Source organism: Myotis yumanensis, unplaced genomic scaffold (genome assembly GCF_028538775.1).
Source record: "Myotis yumanensis isolate MYYU_CA2020_CCGP unplaced genomic scaffold, mMyoYum1.0.hap1 SCAF_7, whole genome shotgun sequence".
Lineage (NCBI taxonomy): Eukaryota > Metazoa > Chordata > Mammalia > Chiroptera > Vespertilionidae > Myotis > Myotis yumanensis.
Window position 1 is genome coordinate 34,288,032 of NW_027223758.1, and position 17,280 is coordinate 34,305,311.

A 17,280-nucleotide genomic window follows, 5' to 3' on the forward strand; every position below is an offset into this window, starting at 1 on the left:
GGATGGGGTAACAAGAGCAGAGAAAGGGCACAGTCTGCCCAAGGCCACACAGCAGTTAGACTCGGGCTCCCGCCCTGCGCTCCTCATCCGGCACATGATAAGAGGGCCTCTTCCTCCCAATTCACCTTCTTCACAGGCAGGGAGTGAAGCCTGGGGGCCGGGTCTGAAGTCTCACTCTCCCACTTAGTTGCTGTGTAACTTTGGGCAAATGAATTCCCTTCTCTGAACCTGTTTTTCCATACGTGAAATGGGAGAAATAATAACGGCTTCTTTAAGTTGTGGTAAGAACTTAATGAAATAACCCTTCAGAATGGCAAGCTCTTCCTGGGACCCTGGCAGGAGATGACAGGTCCTGCTAATACCTACTGGGTGGTCAGACATCTATCCCACAGATTCTCTTCCCTCTCGGATGGCAAATACACCCAAGCTCAGAGACACACATCTTCTTCCGAGGCTTTGAGACAGGCTTAAAAATCCCCCCCCCCCCCCCCCCCCCCCCCCGGCCACAAGCACTGGGCTTCTCTGGAATGTTTTCTCTGACCTAAGGGAGATGACACAGCCAGTGAGGGAATTCTCTGGGGAGAGAGCTCTCAGGGGCTGGTGAATGGATGGAGAAGGCAGAATCCCTTCTCACCCTGCCGTCCTGGTTCCTGAGAGCTTATCCAACCTCAGGAAAAGCCTCCTGGGTACAGAGGCTAGCAGGGCAGAGGGGTTCCTGGGGAGCAGCCCAGGGGTTCCTGGTGCCAGCCCCAATCACCCCCCTCCCATAGAAACACGTCTGCTGAAGGCAATGCCATATGAGGTGCAGTGGAGCTGAAAGCTGCTGACAGCAGGCCTCTGAGGAGAGTGGTGGGGAGGAGCGGGGAGAAGGAAGAGAAAGAGGAGGAGGAGAGAGGCCAGGTGGGTCCTGCTCCCTTCTCCGCAGCCCACCCCAGACAAGCTAAGAAAAGCTCTGGGCGAGAAAAACCGCCAAGGATGCACAGTTGTCCTCCCCACTGAGCTGGAGGCCCTTCCTTCCCTGAGCCAGCTGCCCCAGGCAGATTAGCATTCGGCTCCGGAAAAGCAGGCCCCACACGCCAGCCCACGGGAGGCTGCCAGCTGAGTCAGCCTCTTTACCTGTCAGGAAATCATTCATAAAATATGACACGTTCCCAACTCCCAGCTCCCAGCCTCACCCCAACCACAGTCCCCAGCCAGCTACACAGCACATTGCCTCCAGCCCCCTCCCTCCCACCTTTCCCCCAGCCACTTGACACTTTTCTCCTGGGATAAAGAAGAATGAGACCACCATGAAATAAGGCCAACTTGGCCTCAGCAAATCAGTATTTACTGGCCTGCCCCGGGGACAACAACAGAGTCAAGAAGAGCAACGACTTCACTCAATTATGAACAAATGTCAGCAACAGGACTTCCAAAAGGTTTTCCCTGTCATGGCCACTCCGGAGGTGGCACTTTTTTATCTCCAGTTTATGTACAGAGAGCTAGAGGCTTTCAGGACACCTTGCTAGACACAGGGCCCTGGGCCAGTGGAAGACTGAGGCCCACAGAGGAGAAGTGACCTGCCCCACGCCACATGAAGCCCACGTCCCTGAAATGTAAATGATATTCCATTTTGTTCTTTTCACTCTCCATCACTCCAACCCTGATGCACTTACTCGGGAGATAAACTGCAGGTTGCTCTCTTGCTGAAGAGCTGAATGCCTGGACCTTACTAACCTCCACCCTCATTATATTTCCCCTCCTCACCTTCTCCAGCCAGTCTGGCCTCCTTGTTTCTCAAACACACGAGGCATGCCTCAGGGCCATTGCACATGTCACCCCTGTTTCTCTTTCATTCATTACAGGTCAGACTCCTCATCATCCTGCAGGACTAGGTTCCTTGTCACCTCCTCAGAGATACCTTCCTTGACCACCATAAGCAGCCCCCCTCACACTTTCCCTCTCCTTGGGAGCATGTTAAAAACGCAGCTCCTGTTTCACTCTTTGAAAACAGTTCCTATCCCAACCCATGGCCAGTGTACTTCTTTGCCTACCTACTATCTGTCTCCACATGTAGAGTAAGCCTGTGAGGTTGGTTTTGCTCACGTGGTCCCCCAAGGCCTAGCACATGCCTAGTGCCAAGCAGACCTTTGGTAAATATTTGTTATATGAAAACCAACTCCTGGCTTGTGTGGCTCAGTTGACTGAGCATCATCTCATGCACCAGAAGGTCACGGATTCAATTCCCAGTCGGGGCACATACCTAGGTTGTGGGTTTGATCCCCAGTTAGGGGGTGCAAGAGGCAACCAATCGATGTATCTCTCTCACATGGATGTTTCTCTCTCTCTCTCTCTCTCTCTCTATATATATATATATATATATATATGTATATGTATATGTATATGTATATGTATATATGTATATATCTCCCTTCCTCCTTCTCTAAAATCAATCAAAAACAAACACCTGAATGACTTCTCATTGTATATGATCAGAACCCCTCAAGATGGCAGTCAAGTCCTTCTATCGCAGTGGTTCTCAACCTTGGCTGCACATTAGAATCACCTGGGAATCTTTAAAATCCTGATTTCTGGGGCCTCATGCCACTGCTCTATCGGATAGAAACCTGTAGGTCATGAACAATGAAAATACATCCTGCATATCAGATATTTACATTACGATTCATAACAGTAGCAAAATTACAGTTATGAAGTAGCAACGAAAATAATTTTATGATTGGGGGGTCACCACAACATGAGGAACTGTATTAAAGGGTCACGGCATTAGGAAGGTTGAGAACCACTGCTCCTCTGACCATACGACCAAGTCAACCAGTTAAATGATCAAACTCACCCTCTTCATTCATCGTTCTTAGTTGATGTTCGTGAGAGAGGGGCTCAGAAAAGCACTGGAGGGAGCCCAGATACAGCCCCACCCGCCCAGGTAAGCATCAGACAGTGGAATGTGTGAGAGCATCTGTAAGACACACCACATAGTGTCAGTGTGTCTATTCTCTGCACCACCAATAGTGGCAGAGTCATCAAACACTTGCTGCTTCATGAGAAGGGTTTCAAGTTGCGTCTGGGTCACCCTTCTGATCCATCCTAATCAGCATTTACCAAGTACCCACCAGGACTACGTTAGAAGCCAAGGCAAATATTCCCAAATGATAGGACTACAGGGTCCTCAATTGTGTATGTCCACTAAAATCACCTGGGGAGCACGTTAAAAACACAGCTGCCCTGATCCCTCCCATTTCACTCCATGCTGGGTTCATAGGTCTGGGCTGGGGTAAGGCGAGTGCCCAGGAAGACTCTGACACACACCCAAGGTTGTCAATGATTCTAAACCCTGGCCATGCACTCGAACTACCTGAGGAGCATCTGAAAACACGGATGCCAGGTCCCTCTGCTACCGAAGATCCTGTGCTGGTGTTTTTCAAACATTCCCCAGGCGATTCTATGGTGCAGCCAGGGTTAAGAACCACTGCCAAAAAAAAAAAAAAAAAGGAAAGGAAAAAGAACCACTGCCCAGATCCTTGTTTTCTAGACTATTCTAGTTGCCCAAGTCAGAGGACCTGGGTCATCTTGTGGGAGGTGGATCTTTAGGGTCAAGGTCACCCGACTGCCACTGCCAGCACTGTTAGTGAACCCTGCCTGAGCTCTTCTTATGGCTGCGCTGGGCACACCCCCTACCCTTAGTGCCTTCGCTCCCACCGCAGCTGGGGGACAGCTAGGAGAAGGCAAGACCAGAGGGCAGGGCACGGTGTTCTGTCACTCTCCTGCTTAATGCCTGTCCACGGTTCCTTTTAGGGCCAAGTCCTAAGGCTCACCTGGCACATTCTGGCCCCTGACTGTCTCCCTGGATCTTCTCCTGGCATTTTCCTCAACACTCACCCCAGGCAGCCGGTGTCAGCTTAATCTATGTCTAGTTCTTCCATAAGTGCCATGCCCCTTCCCACCTCCCTACAAGGCAACACTTTCCCCCATAGCAGCACCATCACCCATCTTGCCTGCTTGCCTCACTCATGCTGGTGCCTCGCCCCAGTCAATCAGACACGTTCGTTCTGGACTCCTAGGTTGCATCCCACACACCTCCTCCCGTGGGCATGTCACACTGCCCTGGAGTTGACGTCCACCTCCCTGAGGGCAAGGCTGTGTGTTCCCAGCATCTAAACACAGGCGCGTACACAGGCACATAGGAATCTGGGGAAGCAGAGGGGAAGCAAGGGTAAGTTGTGCTTTCAGTGACTTTGGCCAGGTGCAAAATACTTTAGACCCCTGGCTGGGTAGCTCAGCTTGTTAGAGCATTGTCTCTATACGTCAAAGTTTGGGGTTTGATTCCCAGTCAGGGCACATACAAGAAGCAAACAATATATATATATCCCTAATATGCAAATAGACCAAACAGTGGAACAACTGAACAACCAAACAACTGGTCACTATGACATGTGCTGACCACCAGGGGGCGCGCGCAGAACATGGCAGGCCTTGGCCATGGCAGGATGGTGGAGCAGCTGAGTGGCGGCGCCAGACCAAGGTGGAGCACTGGTCACTGTCATCGGGGCAAGCCTCTGGTGGTTACTGAAAATTCTTTGCTCCCACGCACCGTGGTCCCACTGGGCACTTGCACCTGCTGCCAGCACCAGAGTCTCTGCTCGTACCCACTGCCGGCACCTGGCGCTGGGCCCAATCACTCGGCACCGTCAGCGGGTGCAAATGGCGGCTGCTGGCCTGATCACACCTAAGGGTTTCTCCACCTCCCCCTGCTCCTGAGGGGTGATCGGGGCAGCAGCCTCTGCTCACACCCGCTGATGGTGCCAGCCCCAATCACTCTGGGCAGTCAGCGGGTGCGAGCGGGGCTGGTGCTATCGGTGTGTGAGAGCAGCGGTGGCAGGAGCTGGGCTGCCGGCAGACAGGGGACTGGGGCCGAGGTGGGAGGGGCCGGGCAGGGGCACATATGGGCTGAGACCTGCCCCTGTGCCCACCTCAGCCTCCTGGCCCACAGTTCCTTTCAAGGTGCACAAATTCGAGCACTGGACCCCAAGTGATTACATAAATAAGTGGAACAACAAATCAATGTTTCTCTCTCTCTCTCCCTTCCTCTCTCTCTAAAATCAATTTTTTAAAAAAGGTTTTTTAGAGAACAAGAGCCTCAAGCAGGGCAGTCAGAGTTCAGTACCAACCCAAGGACTAGAAAATTGCCACAAGAATGCAAATCCCGGAATTGAAAGGCTAGAAATTACCAAGGGATGCCTTATCACTTGGTTAAAATCTAGATTCTACTGTACACCAGATGTGGGCCTTTAGGCAAGCTATTTAACTTATCTGCACCTCAGTTTTCTCATCTGTATAATAGAGATAAGTATAGTTTTAACTCAGAGTTGCTAAAGGCAGTAAAGCAAGCACTTAAAACAGTGCCTAGCATAAGCAATCACTCAGTAAATGTTGGCAATTATTATTATTACTCATGAAACACTGTGCCTTAAGAAATCATCATTAAATCACTCCTGAATTTTATAGCCAGGCAACCAACACAGAACATAGGCAGGTCTCACTGGCACGTCTGTCCAGGCTTGGAAGCCCAGAGCAGGGCCACTGAGAGAGCTGGTGAGGGGCTGCCAGGAGTCAGGTGACGGGCTGGCAGGATTCCAGCCTGGAGTTTCTAATGACTTGGAGTCCCAACATCTCAGCTCTGTTTCAGGCAAAATCGCTGAGCATATTTTAGGATCAGCAAAAACCCACAATGCCTTTGGCTGAGCACTTTCCCTCGTCTTGTGGAAGCCCAGGGGTATTTTCTAGGAAATTGAGCCCATCTGTTTCTGATTCATTTGTACTTAACTCATCACCAGGCTGTTTTGTAAGAGTGCTTTGATGTGAAAGCCGCCTTACTCCATAAGCCTCTCTAAGCCTCTATTTAGTCAACAGTGGGTAAACGGGCCTCTCCGAAGAGGCTAGAGGCAGCTTCTTGATCTCCCTCAACACATGGGCCACGGGAAAGGGAAGCGCGGCCCTAAGACACCCCCGCTTCGGGCCTGTCAGGGCCTGCAGTGAGGTCTCCCTAACCATTCACTCCCTCTCCTCACCAGGCACTGTAACCCGGAGTCCTCCTTGTCAGCCACTTACAGCCTGTCCACAGGGATTTACGACTTCCTGTGTGTTGCTTGGGTTTCTCGAAGTTGACTTCCAAGTTCCTCAAGGATGAGAGACCAAGTCTCCGAATGCACTGGGCCCTCACAACCCTGGCACCATGCCTTGCACATAGTTACAGGGACCATTATTTCCAAATCAAAAACCCATGAAAAAGATCTAACCCGTATAAGGGTTCTCAAAGGGACACGGGGGCAAAATATTTGAAATTGGGCTGCCGTACACTAGTTGTGAGCGGCTCATAGAGCTACTGGTTGAATTGAATGTACCAGGCGTAAAGGGAAGAATCTCCCCTTCCCTCTGCTACCAGGACAAAGCACCCCATGAAGTCTCAAATGTGCTGTTTATTCAGCAAGGTGAAAAAAGTGAAGAACCCCCTAATTCAACAGAATCAATAAAACTCCTGACTAAATTCAAGTGTGACTGAGTCATAACAAGCTCTTGGGGAAAGCAGGGTGGGGTGTTTTCAAGGATGTCCCCAACTTTGGGTTGATTTCAAGGCAGCACAACCCACGATCCAGAGGCATCAATTAGAGGTAGTATCTTGGCAGGGTTCCCAGTAGGCTGGTCATATTCATTATTTATTAAAGACCTATTCAGGGGTCTAAGGCAGGGAATGGAGTGTATAGCTGAGTGGTTCTCAAATTGGAGTATGCATCAGAATCATCCTTTAAGCCTTAAAGTTTAAGGGCTAGTTAAAAACACAGATCACTGGGTGTCATCCAGAGAGTGCCTGAGTCAGATCTAGAGTGGGACCCAAGAATTTGCATTTCTAACAAGTTCCCAGGTAATCTGATATTATTGGTCTAGAGCAGTGGTTCTCAACCTGTGGGTCGCGACCCCTTTGGGGGTCAAACAACCCTTTCACAGGGGTCGCCTAAGACCATCAGAAAACACATATATAATTACACATTGTTTTTGTGGTTAATCATTATGCTTTAATTATGTTCAATTTGTAACAATGAAATTGGGGGTCACCACAACATGAGGAACTGTATTAAAGGGTCGAGGCATTAGGAAGGTTGAGAACCACTGGTCTAGAGCAAGCATGTCAAACTCTCTGCCCTCAACAAATATGTTTGCGTCCCAGCCAATATAACGGTATGTAAGAAACATTTCAATAAAAATTTCATAATTTTTACAATATCCTATTATACATAATTATTAATAACAAACTACAATGTTTGCTAATGACCGATTATACAACTAGAATCGTGTTGCATTCATTTCCCTTATGCACCTTACATGCAGGCACACCATTTCTCTCCTCTAATACTAGCAGCAAATATTTTAGCAGCCGATTTCCACATTATTAGTCTTGGACTGACTTGTTTGGTGTGTGCAACAGGAAATATTTCACTTTTGGAGAACAAGAAAAATAGGTTTATTTGCATTACACTTATTAATTTGTGCAGTTATTCAGTGTGTGGTAAGTTAATGTTCAAGAAAAAATATTAATTTTTATTAAAATGTTTTATTATTTTATGTTAATGATTACATATTTCAGCCCTTTGTATTCAGCATCTATCGAAATAAACCTACATTTCTATGAAAATTGAAGGTTTTGTTATTTTGTGGCCCACATAAACTTAAACCTTGTTTATTTGGCCTGTGTTAGCCTTTGAGTTTGATATGCTTGGTGTAGAGACCACACTTTGAAAACCACTGGTCTAGCCATTCATTTAGTCCTGAGGTGAAAATTTCATTATGTTTCATTTTACTTTTTCTCCAAATACTGTGGTTTAAAACTAACGACCAAAGATAGGTGATAGTGGTGATGATGCACCATTCTGAAGTAGGCACTGGGCTTGGTGCCTTACAGAGACCACCTCATTCAATCTTCACAGTTACCCTGTGAGGTAGATACGTTCTGCATTTTATAGACAAACCTCAAAGGTGCAGAGAAGTGAAGCAAACCTCCTCAAAGTACACACAGCGTAGCTCTGGAGCTGGTACATAGCGAGTGGCCAATACTTCCAATGAATGAGTACATTCGTGAACACAGATGGTAAGAGGCAGATTTGAACTGGAGTCTGAATTTAAAGCTCAACTCACTCTACCTTAGCAGGAAGCTAAGTTCTGGGAAGGAAAGAATTAAAACTCCTTCCTTCCTTCCTTCTTCCTTCCTTCCTTCCTTCCTTCTTCCCTTCCTTCTTCCCTCCCTCTCTCCCTTCCTTTTTTCCTTTCCTTCAATCCTCTCTACCCCTCCCCTTCCTTTCCCTTTCTTTCTCCTCTGCCTCTTTTCCTTACTTCTGGATTTTATGAAAGTAGTGATACGACTAAAACTTTTCTGCACCTAGTGTTGACTGTCAGGATGGGAGAGACAATGAAAAGAAATGGTAAGGAGCTGGTTCCAGAAGGACCTTGAGAAGTGGGACATTGAAGACTCCCAGGTATGGGCCCAGATCAGCCCTAGAAACAAGGCATTCAGGTGGTTGGTGTGGAGGAATTTCAGTTGCTTTGTTTGGAAAAAATCTTTTTTTTACAAAAATAATAGATGTTCTTAGCAATTTGGGGAGCAGGGAAGAAAGTTGTTTTAACTTTTTATCTTTTTTTCAGCTCAGTTTGAATGTTTTATTGTGCACCTTTCAGGTATTATCTCTATAAATAGAACACACTGATTTTTGCTTATGTTGAAAAAGTTGGAAACTACAGATTAGCAAATGAAAATATTAAAAACCTGTAATTCCATGGCCCAGAAATAGCTACTGATAATGTTTTCCTTTATATCCACTCTATCCATTTAGTTATTTTTATGTAAACATTTTTTACAAGAGTAGGTTCACCTGTTCTGATTTTTTAGCCTCACATTATGATCATGATCCTTTTCCTAATACTGTTTTCTTCAGTATTAGTTTCAATGGCTAAATGCTATTCCATTATATACCTATACCATAAAGTATATAACTAAACCTCCATTGCCTGATATTATGTTGTTTTCAACTGTTTGTAATATAAATTTTAGTTTATTTTGGACTAGTGCATTTGATTCATTATAGGGTTACCCATGATTCAAAAGAGCCCATTTGAATCAAGAGATGATATTTAAGATTCCTCCTGCTTTAAGACAGGGTGAGAAATAAAATATTCTTGGGGATGTTTCAGTGGGGGTTTGATTTTGTAATACTTCTGAATTTATGTAAATTCTGTTAAAACCTTTCCAATTGGAATTTTATGGAATGTGGATTACATCTTAGTAAAAAAAACAATATCTTTTCCAATTGGGAGTTAGAAGACCAAAGTTCCAATTACTATCATGTGACCTCATGTAAATGTAACCCCCCCCCCATGTGTCGTTTTTCTCAGACACCAACTCTCAGGGGGTCCTGATCTTCAAACAAGATTATGTACACGGCCCTGGCCAGTGTGGCTAAGTTGGTTGAGCATCGTATCATGCACCAAAATGTTGCAGGTCAGATTCCCGGTCAAGGCACATGCCTGGCTTGTGGGCTCAATCCCTAGTAGGAGGCATACAGGAGTCAGCCAATCAATGTTACTCACATAGAAGGTTCTTTTTTTCTCTCTCCCTCCCACCTCTCCCTTTCTCCCTCTCTAAAATCAATAAAAACATATTTGGAAAAAAATTATGTATATGATGAAACGAATGCCCGAAACTAGTTGTTTTTTATTTATAATCACCAAAGCAAGAAACAATCCAGTCCACTGGTGACAGGTAAATAAACAAAAAAACAAAACTGGGATGTAGCTATACTATGAAATACAAGCCAGGCTTAAAAAGGGAAAAAAAAAAACTACTGATATGTCAATAACATAGATGGATCTAAAAAACATTATGCTTCCCTGGCCAGTGTGGCTCAGTTGGTTGGAGTGTTGTCCCGTACACTGAAAGGTCGTGGTTTGATTCCTGATTGGGGGAATCGATCAATGTTTCTCTCTCACATTGTTCTCTTTCTCTCTTCCCACCCCCTACCCTCTCTCTAAAAATCAATAAACATGTCCCCAGGTGAGGATTAAAGCAAAAACCCCCAAACAATATGCTTTGTAGCAGAAGCTAAGCACACAAGACTACATGATGAATTATTCCATTTATACAACATTCTGAAAAGGCAATTGTGGGAATAGAAATCAGGTCAGTGGTTGCTATGGAGGGGAGGGGGCTAACTCTAAAGTCTTATGAGGGACCTTTTTTGGGGTGATGGATATTTTGTATCTTGACTAGAGGACTGGTGCACAAAATTAATGCATGGGTAGGGTCCCTAGGCCTGGCTGGCGATCAGGGCCAATTGAGGCCTTCCTGCTGTCAGCTGGGGCCTTCCTTCATTCCGTGCTGCCCCCTGGTGGTCAGCACACGTCATAGCGAGTGATAGAACTCCTGGTTGAACTCCCGTGGGGACCCTTTGCATATTAGCCTTTTATATATATATATATATATATATATATATATATATATATATATATATATAGACTAGAGGCCCAGTGCACGAAATTCATGCACTTGGTGGGAGGGGGCGGATCCCTCAGCCCTGAACCCTTTCACAGTCTGGGAGCTCTTGGGGGCTATCCGACTGATGGCTTAGGCCCATTCTACCCGGGCCTAAGCCGGCAGTCAGACATTCTTAGTGCTGCTGCGGAGGCGGGAGAGGCTACCGCCACCACTGCTGTGCTCGCCAGCTGTGAGCCCAGCTTCTGGCTGAGCAGTGCTCTCCCCCGTGGGAGCACACTGACCACCAGAGGGCAGCCCCTGCATTGAGCATCTGCCCCCTGCTGGTTAATGCCCATCATAGCTACCGGTTGTTCCACTGTTTGGTTGATTTGCATATTAGCCTTTTATTATATAGGACTGTGGTGGTAGCATATAACTACTCATTTATCAAAACTCATCGAACTGTATACTTAAAAAGGGTGAATTTTGCTCTATGTAAAATATTCCTTAATAAACATGGCTCCCGCCCTAACCGGTTTGGCTCAGTGGATGGAGTGTCAGCCTGCAGACTCAAGGGTCCCAGGTTGGATTCTGGTCAAGGGCATGTACCTTGGTTGCGGGCACATCCCCAGTAGGGAGTGTGCAGGAGGCAGCTGATCGATGTTTCTCTCTCATCAATGTTTCTAACTCTCTATCCCTCTCCCTTCTTCTCTGTAAAAATCAGTAAAATGTATAAAAATTTAAAAAAATTAAAAAATAAATAAACATGGCTCCTCATAAAAATATAGCGCTGCCCAAATACAAGGTACATTATCAGTAGCACTTTTCATGGAAATCCTGAAACCTCTGTGAAATATGACATTTGTTAAAATAAATACAATCCAGCCCTAGTTGGTTTGGTTCCATGGATAGAGCCTCGGCCTGCAGACTGAAGGGTCTTAGGTTCAATTCCAGTCAGGGGCACATGCCCGGGTTGCAGGCTCAATCCCCAGTGGGGGGCGTAAAGGAGGCAGCCGATCAGTGATTCTCTCTCATTGATGTTTCTATCTTTCCCTCTCCCTTCCTCTCTGAAGTCAATAAAAATATATTTTTTTAAAAAAAGAAAATTATGAGTACAGAGTATGGTCCACAAGTCACTGCTCTTTCTAGTGCTGCATGGACCTGGTGTGAGGTATTTACTAAATAAATATATATATATATATATATATATATATATATATATATATATATATAAAATACAATACAAAAGAAACCAAATATGCTTAGGAAAGTATTTGTTGTTGGGTTATCTGTGTTTGAAAAGTCCATTTCTACAGTCCAGCAAATGCTCATGTATTAGGTCCCCTTTGGGACCAGCTGGCCATTTGGACTATTAGAATTTCCTTGTCATAACCTACAGTTAAAAACAATCACCAGAGTAAAGAGAAACAACAGTATCAGAACCGAACATTTTCCTCAACCCCAACCAGATAGTCCTTTTTCCTCCAGGGAAAGAATATCCTCTCTTGGCCTGACCACTGCCATCTTAAGGAACACTAGGCTCCAAAAGCAAATAAAATACAAAATAATAACCTACAGCTAAAGACCAAGTTAACAGACAGCAGATTTCTAAGCAGGATAGTAGCAAGAGTGAACTGATACAAAGACAAAGTGCTAATGGTAAGCAGGAATCTACCTCAAATCCCCCAGCATTGCAGCAAAATCCTTGCCTAACACTCTTGGGCCCTGATCAATGCTCCTCACTCAATAGGTTATAACTGTGACAACAAAGGGGCTGAAATAGTTCCCTGAGTTCATAATGGGATCTGAACTATTTAGCAAATGGGAGTGAGGATATAATCTCCTCTTGATAGAAATCATACTCTTGGTTATCGCTGCCCTCAGCTTATCACCCTACTCCCTCAGGGCCCAACAGAGCCCTGCCCAAAGTAGGTGCTCCAAGAATGTTTGAGTCAGCCAACAGGTGTTCCATTGCTCTTGGAAGGCGTCCTTTGGAAGATGGGTGTCCAGCCTGGCTACCTTACACTAAAGACTCATCTATGATCTATGTTAAAACAGAGCGACCATCAAACCAACTTCCCAGCCCTAGCTGGTTTGGCTCAGTGGATAGAGCGTATGCCTGCAGACTGAAGGGTCCTGGGTTCGATTCCAGTCGAGGGCACATGCCTGGGTTGCAGGCTCAATCCCCAGTAGGGGGCGTGCAGGAGGCAGCCAATCAATGATTCTTTCTCATCATTGATGTTTCTATCTCTCTCTTCCTCTCCCTTCCTCTCTGAAATCAATAAAAAAATTTAAAAACAAACAAACAAACAAACAAAAACCAAACCAACTTCCCCAGACTTATTCTTCTAAAGCCAGGCAGGTTTGTTTGTTAATAGTCCTGCCATGGTGGGTCTACCCACAGTCTCATTTCATTTCAACTAACAATAGGATCTATTACCAGGTGGGGGTGGGGAGGAGTGGAACTGACTGATGCCAAATGTTGGGGTTCCTGAGCTGAAAAACACGTCTCTTATCAAGAAGCCCACAGGCTGGTAGAAAAAAGAATCTTGAAAAAAAAAATTACAAAAATTTGATAATGATGAGTTCAGCTTTGGTTGAGCAGGCATTGTGCTAAGTGAGCTGTCCAATAACCCTGTGAGACCAGAACTATACCTGGTTTACAAATGGGGAAACTGAGGTTCTGAGAGGTTAGGAGTTTGCCTGAGGTCACACGGTTGGTAGCACAGGGCCCAGAATTAGAACCCAAGCTGTCTGACTCTAGATCCTCCACGTCTGGCCCCTGCAGCAGAGGTCTGGAGGAGACCTGAGAAGTTTATTATGGCACAAACTATCAGGTGGGCCTCAAAAGTGCCCTGTACACTTGAAGTGTGGGGAAGCATTGTAGGCCCAAGGGAGAAGAGGCATATGGCTTCATGGCGTGGTGGCTGTCCACATCTGGTAGACTGAATTCTCTAGCACAGGACACCTGTTAGGAGGCAGTGGAAATAGCAGTGGTCAAAGATGTAAGCAGGGCCACACTGTGGGACTTGGTGTGCTGAGTTTGGATTTTACCCTGGACATAATGCAGTCATGAGCATCTGAATGGCAGCTGACATGAAATTTTCCCATAAGAATGCTAATGCAGGAAATAAGCCAGATTGTAGAAGCTGTGAGGTTGAAGACTGAAGAGCAGGGGAAGGCAGATGGGGCGGGAGGGCCTGAACTGAGCAGCACAAGGAGCTCCTTGGTCAGAATCTGTCCAGTGGCCAACTAGGTGCAACTCTTACAAAGAACCCTGATGGGTTCATTTCCAAGATGACCAAGAAAAGAAGGAATAACGGTCGTGCCAAAAAAGGCCGAGGCCATGTGCAGCCTATTCGTTGTACCAACTGTGCCCAGTGCGTGCCCAAGGACAAGGCCATTAAGAAGTTTGTCATTCAAAACATAGTGGAGGCCGCAGCCGTTCGGGACATCTCCAAAGCGAGAGTCTTCGACGCCTATGTGCTTCCCAAGCTGTATGTGAAGCTGCATTACTGTGTGAGCTGTGCCATTCACAGCAAGGTAGTCAGGAATCGTTCCCATGAAGCCCGGAAGGACTGAATCCCCTCACCCTGATTTAGACCTGTGGGTGCTGCCCCACGACCTCCACCAAAGCCCACGTAAGGAGCAGAGTCTTTAAAGAGTGAAGAAAAGTTCTCTGGGGGGAAAATAAATGGAAATTGTATTTCATATAGCAAAAAAAAAAAAAGAACCCTGATGGGAACCCTGGATGGTTTGCTAGGCTGAATCCCCGTCAGGTCACCCAGGATCCCATTTCTGAACCAAGCAGGACCCCACAGTTCATGGGCACACTGACCATTGGCCAACGACCATATTACAGTTCCCAATCTATAATAATAAAAGCATAATATGCTAATTAGACCAGCCGTCCTTCCAGACGACCTTCCGAACGAAGCCGGGGCTGCAAGGGAAGCCTGGGTCCCAGGTGCCTGCTGGCGGCCAGAGGGAAGCCCAAGTCCCGGGTGCCTGCCAGCAGCCAGAGGGGGGCCCAGGTCCTGGGTAGCAGAGGGAAGCCGGTGCTGGCAGCCGGGGGAAGGAAGGCCTACTCTTGCACGAATTTCAAGCATCGGTCCTCTAGTCCATAATATGAGTGAATTTAACTAGATTGCATTTTAGGTGCCTTCCTGTCCTGACATTCTGTGAATTCTTTTTACATTAGATTCTAATGATCTCAGGCACATGAGACCCTCAGAAACCTCATGTGCATTCTTGGATACTCTGTCCAAAGGCACCAATTTGCTCTTCTTTGGTACTTGTGGACAGGAATCTTACATAAATTGGAATAATCTCTGTAGAGGTCAATTTGGCACTGTGATGGTTAATTTTGTGTATTAACTTGGGCGGGCTACTATACCCAGATGTTGTTCAAATATTATTCTGGATGTTTCTGTGAAAGTGCTTTGTTGTGGGGAAGCACGGGACTTGGTTGGAAAGTCTATAAGGAGAAATCTCCAAAAGGTTGGGGGCCTCTAGGTCAGCGGTTCTCAACCTGTGGGTCGCGACCTCTTTGGGGGTCAAACGACCCTTTCACAGGGGTCGCCTAAGACCATCAGAAAACACATATATAATTACATATTGTTTTTGTGATTAATCACTATGCTTTAATTATGTTCAATTTGTAACAATGAAATTGGGGATCACCACAACATGAGGAACTGTATTAAAGGGTCACAGAATTGGGAAGGTTGAGAACCACTGCTCTAGGTGAACCTTGCCAAAGGCGGCAGACCCTGCCTTGACTTTTCCAAACAAGTCTAATCCCTCTGGTGTTTTACTAGAATCTTTATATTTAGACTCCAAAATGTCCTTGTTTTAAAGACACTACAGATACATTTGTTTTCTCAAGGATGCTTACCCTGCTGATAGTATCTAATAGTTAATTGTAGTTCAAGCTGTTGTTACAATAAAAGTCTAAGGAGGCAGGCAAACGAGGCTGTTTAGATTGCTATAGCCAAGCAGTCCCTTAGCCCTCTCTTTCACAGAAAATGTACCAGAGTAATGCATTCATCCATAGCTCAGGATCTGCAGGTCAGTCCTGGCACTTTGTGGATGAGATTAACATTTAAATTGGTAGACTTTTCAATCAGAGTAAAGCAAATTCTCCTCCAAAGTGTGGGTGGGCCTCCTCTAATCAGTTGAAGGTCTTACTAAAACAAATACTAACTCCCCTGTCGTCCCCAGCAAGAAGGAATTCAGCCAGCAGACTGCTTTGGACTGGATTTGTAACTCCTCCCTGGGTCTTTAGCTGACTGGCCTTCCCTGCAGATTTTGGACTTCTGAAGCCTCCAAAAGCATGTGAATCAATACTTTAAAATAAATAAACCTTGCACTGGCCGGGCAGCTCAGTTGGTTGGAGTGTCATCCCGATGCACCAAGGTTATGGGTTCCATCCCAGGTGAGGACACATATAAGAATCAACCAATGAGCCATAGGTAGTTTGGCTCAGTGGATAGAGCGTAGAGCATCAGCCTGCAAACTGAAGGGTACTGGGTTTGATGCCGGTCAAGGGCACATACCTCGGTTGCAGGCTCCATCCCCAGCCCTAGTAAGGGTGTGTGCAGGAGGCAACCAATCGATGTGTCTCTCTCACATTGATGTGTCTCACTCTGTGTCTTTCCCCCTTCCTTCCACTCTCTCTAAAAATCAATGGAAAAATATCATCGGGTGAGGATTAACAAAACAAAGAAAAAGACTCAACCAATGAATGCATAAATAAGTGGAACAGCAGATGGATGGCTCAACAGATTGATGTTTCTCTCTCCCCCCATTCTCTCTAATATCAATCAAATTAAAAGATAAATCTCTCTCTACACACACACTTCTGTTGGCTGTTCTCTGGAGAGCCCTAATACTGGCACTATTTAGCAAAATTGCAAATGCTAGTTATCACCCATTCACATAAGAGAATATACTGCAACCACAGAAAAGGGTGCAGACTCTATGTACTGAAGGAAAGATCTCCAAGATATATTAAAAATAGTGTGTATAGTCCAGCTGGTATGGCTCAATGGTTGAACATCAACCCACAAACCAAAAGGACGCCAGATTGATTCCGTCAGGGCACATGCTCAGGCTGTGAGTTTGATCCCTGATAGGGGGTTTGCAGGAAGCAGCTGATCAATGATTCTCTTTCATCACTGATGTTTCCTTTTTTTAAAAAAGCAACATATTTTTATTGATTTCAGAGAGAGGAAAGGGAGAGAGAAAAAGATAGAAACATCTGTGGTGAGAGAGAATCACTGATCAGCTGACTCCTGCACGCTCCCCACCAGAGATTGAGCCCACAACCCAGGCATGTGCCCTGAGAATTGAATCGTGAACTCCTGGTTCATAGGTCGACACTCAACCACTGAACCACGCCGGCTGGGCCATCATTGATGTTTCTATCTCTCTCTTTCCCTCTCCCTTTCTCTCTGAAATCAATAAAAACATTTTTTTAAAAAGTATTTTAAAAAATAGTGTGTATAGTATACAATCATCTGTGTAAACAATAACAAAAAAGAGTAAAAATTTAAATTCCTACTGCTTATATGTGGGGAAAACCCTGTAGAGGACACCTAAGAAACTAATAGCAGGGTCACCTGTTGGAGGGCAGTAGGGGAGCCCAGTAAATGGGAAACAAAGAAGGGAGACATTTTTGCTTTACTTCTTTTAATACTCTTTGATAAACCCATATTTAGCTTAGGCCAATATGGCTCAGTTGGTTGGAGTGTTGTCCTGTACAC

The 17,280-nt window shown here is 45.7% G+C and overlaps 1 pseudogene; it reads left to right on the top strand.

The window, feature by feature from the left end:
- Positions 1-13,808: 13,808 nt before the first annotated feature.
- LOC139014530 (small ribosomal subunit protein eS26 pseudogene) lies at positions 13,809-14,095 on the top strand (annotated as a pseudogene).
- Positions 14,096-17,280: the final 3,185 nt, after the last annotated feature.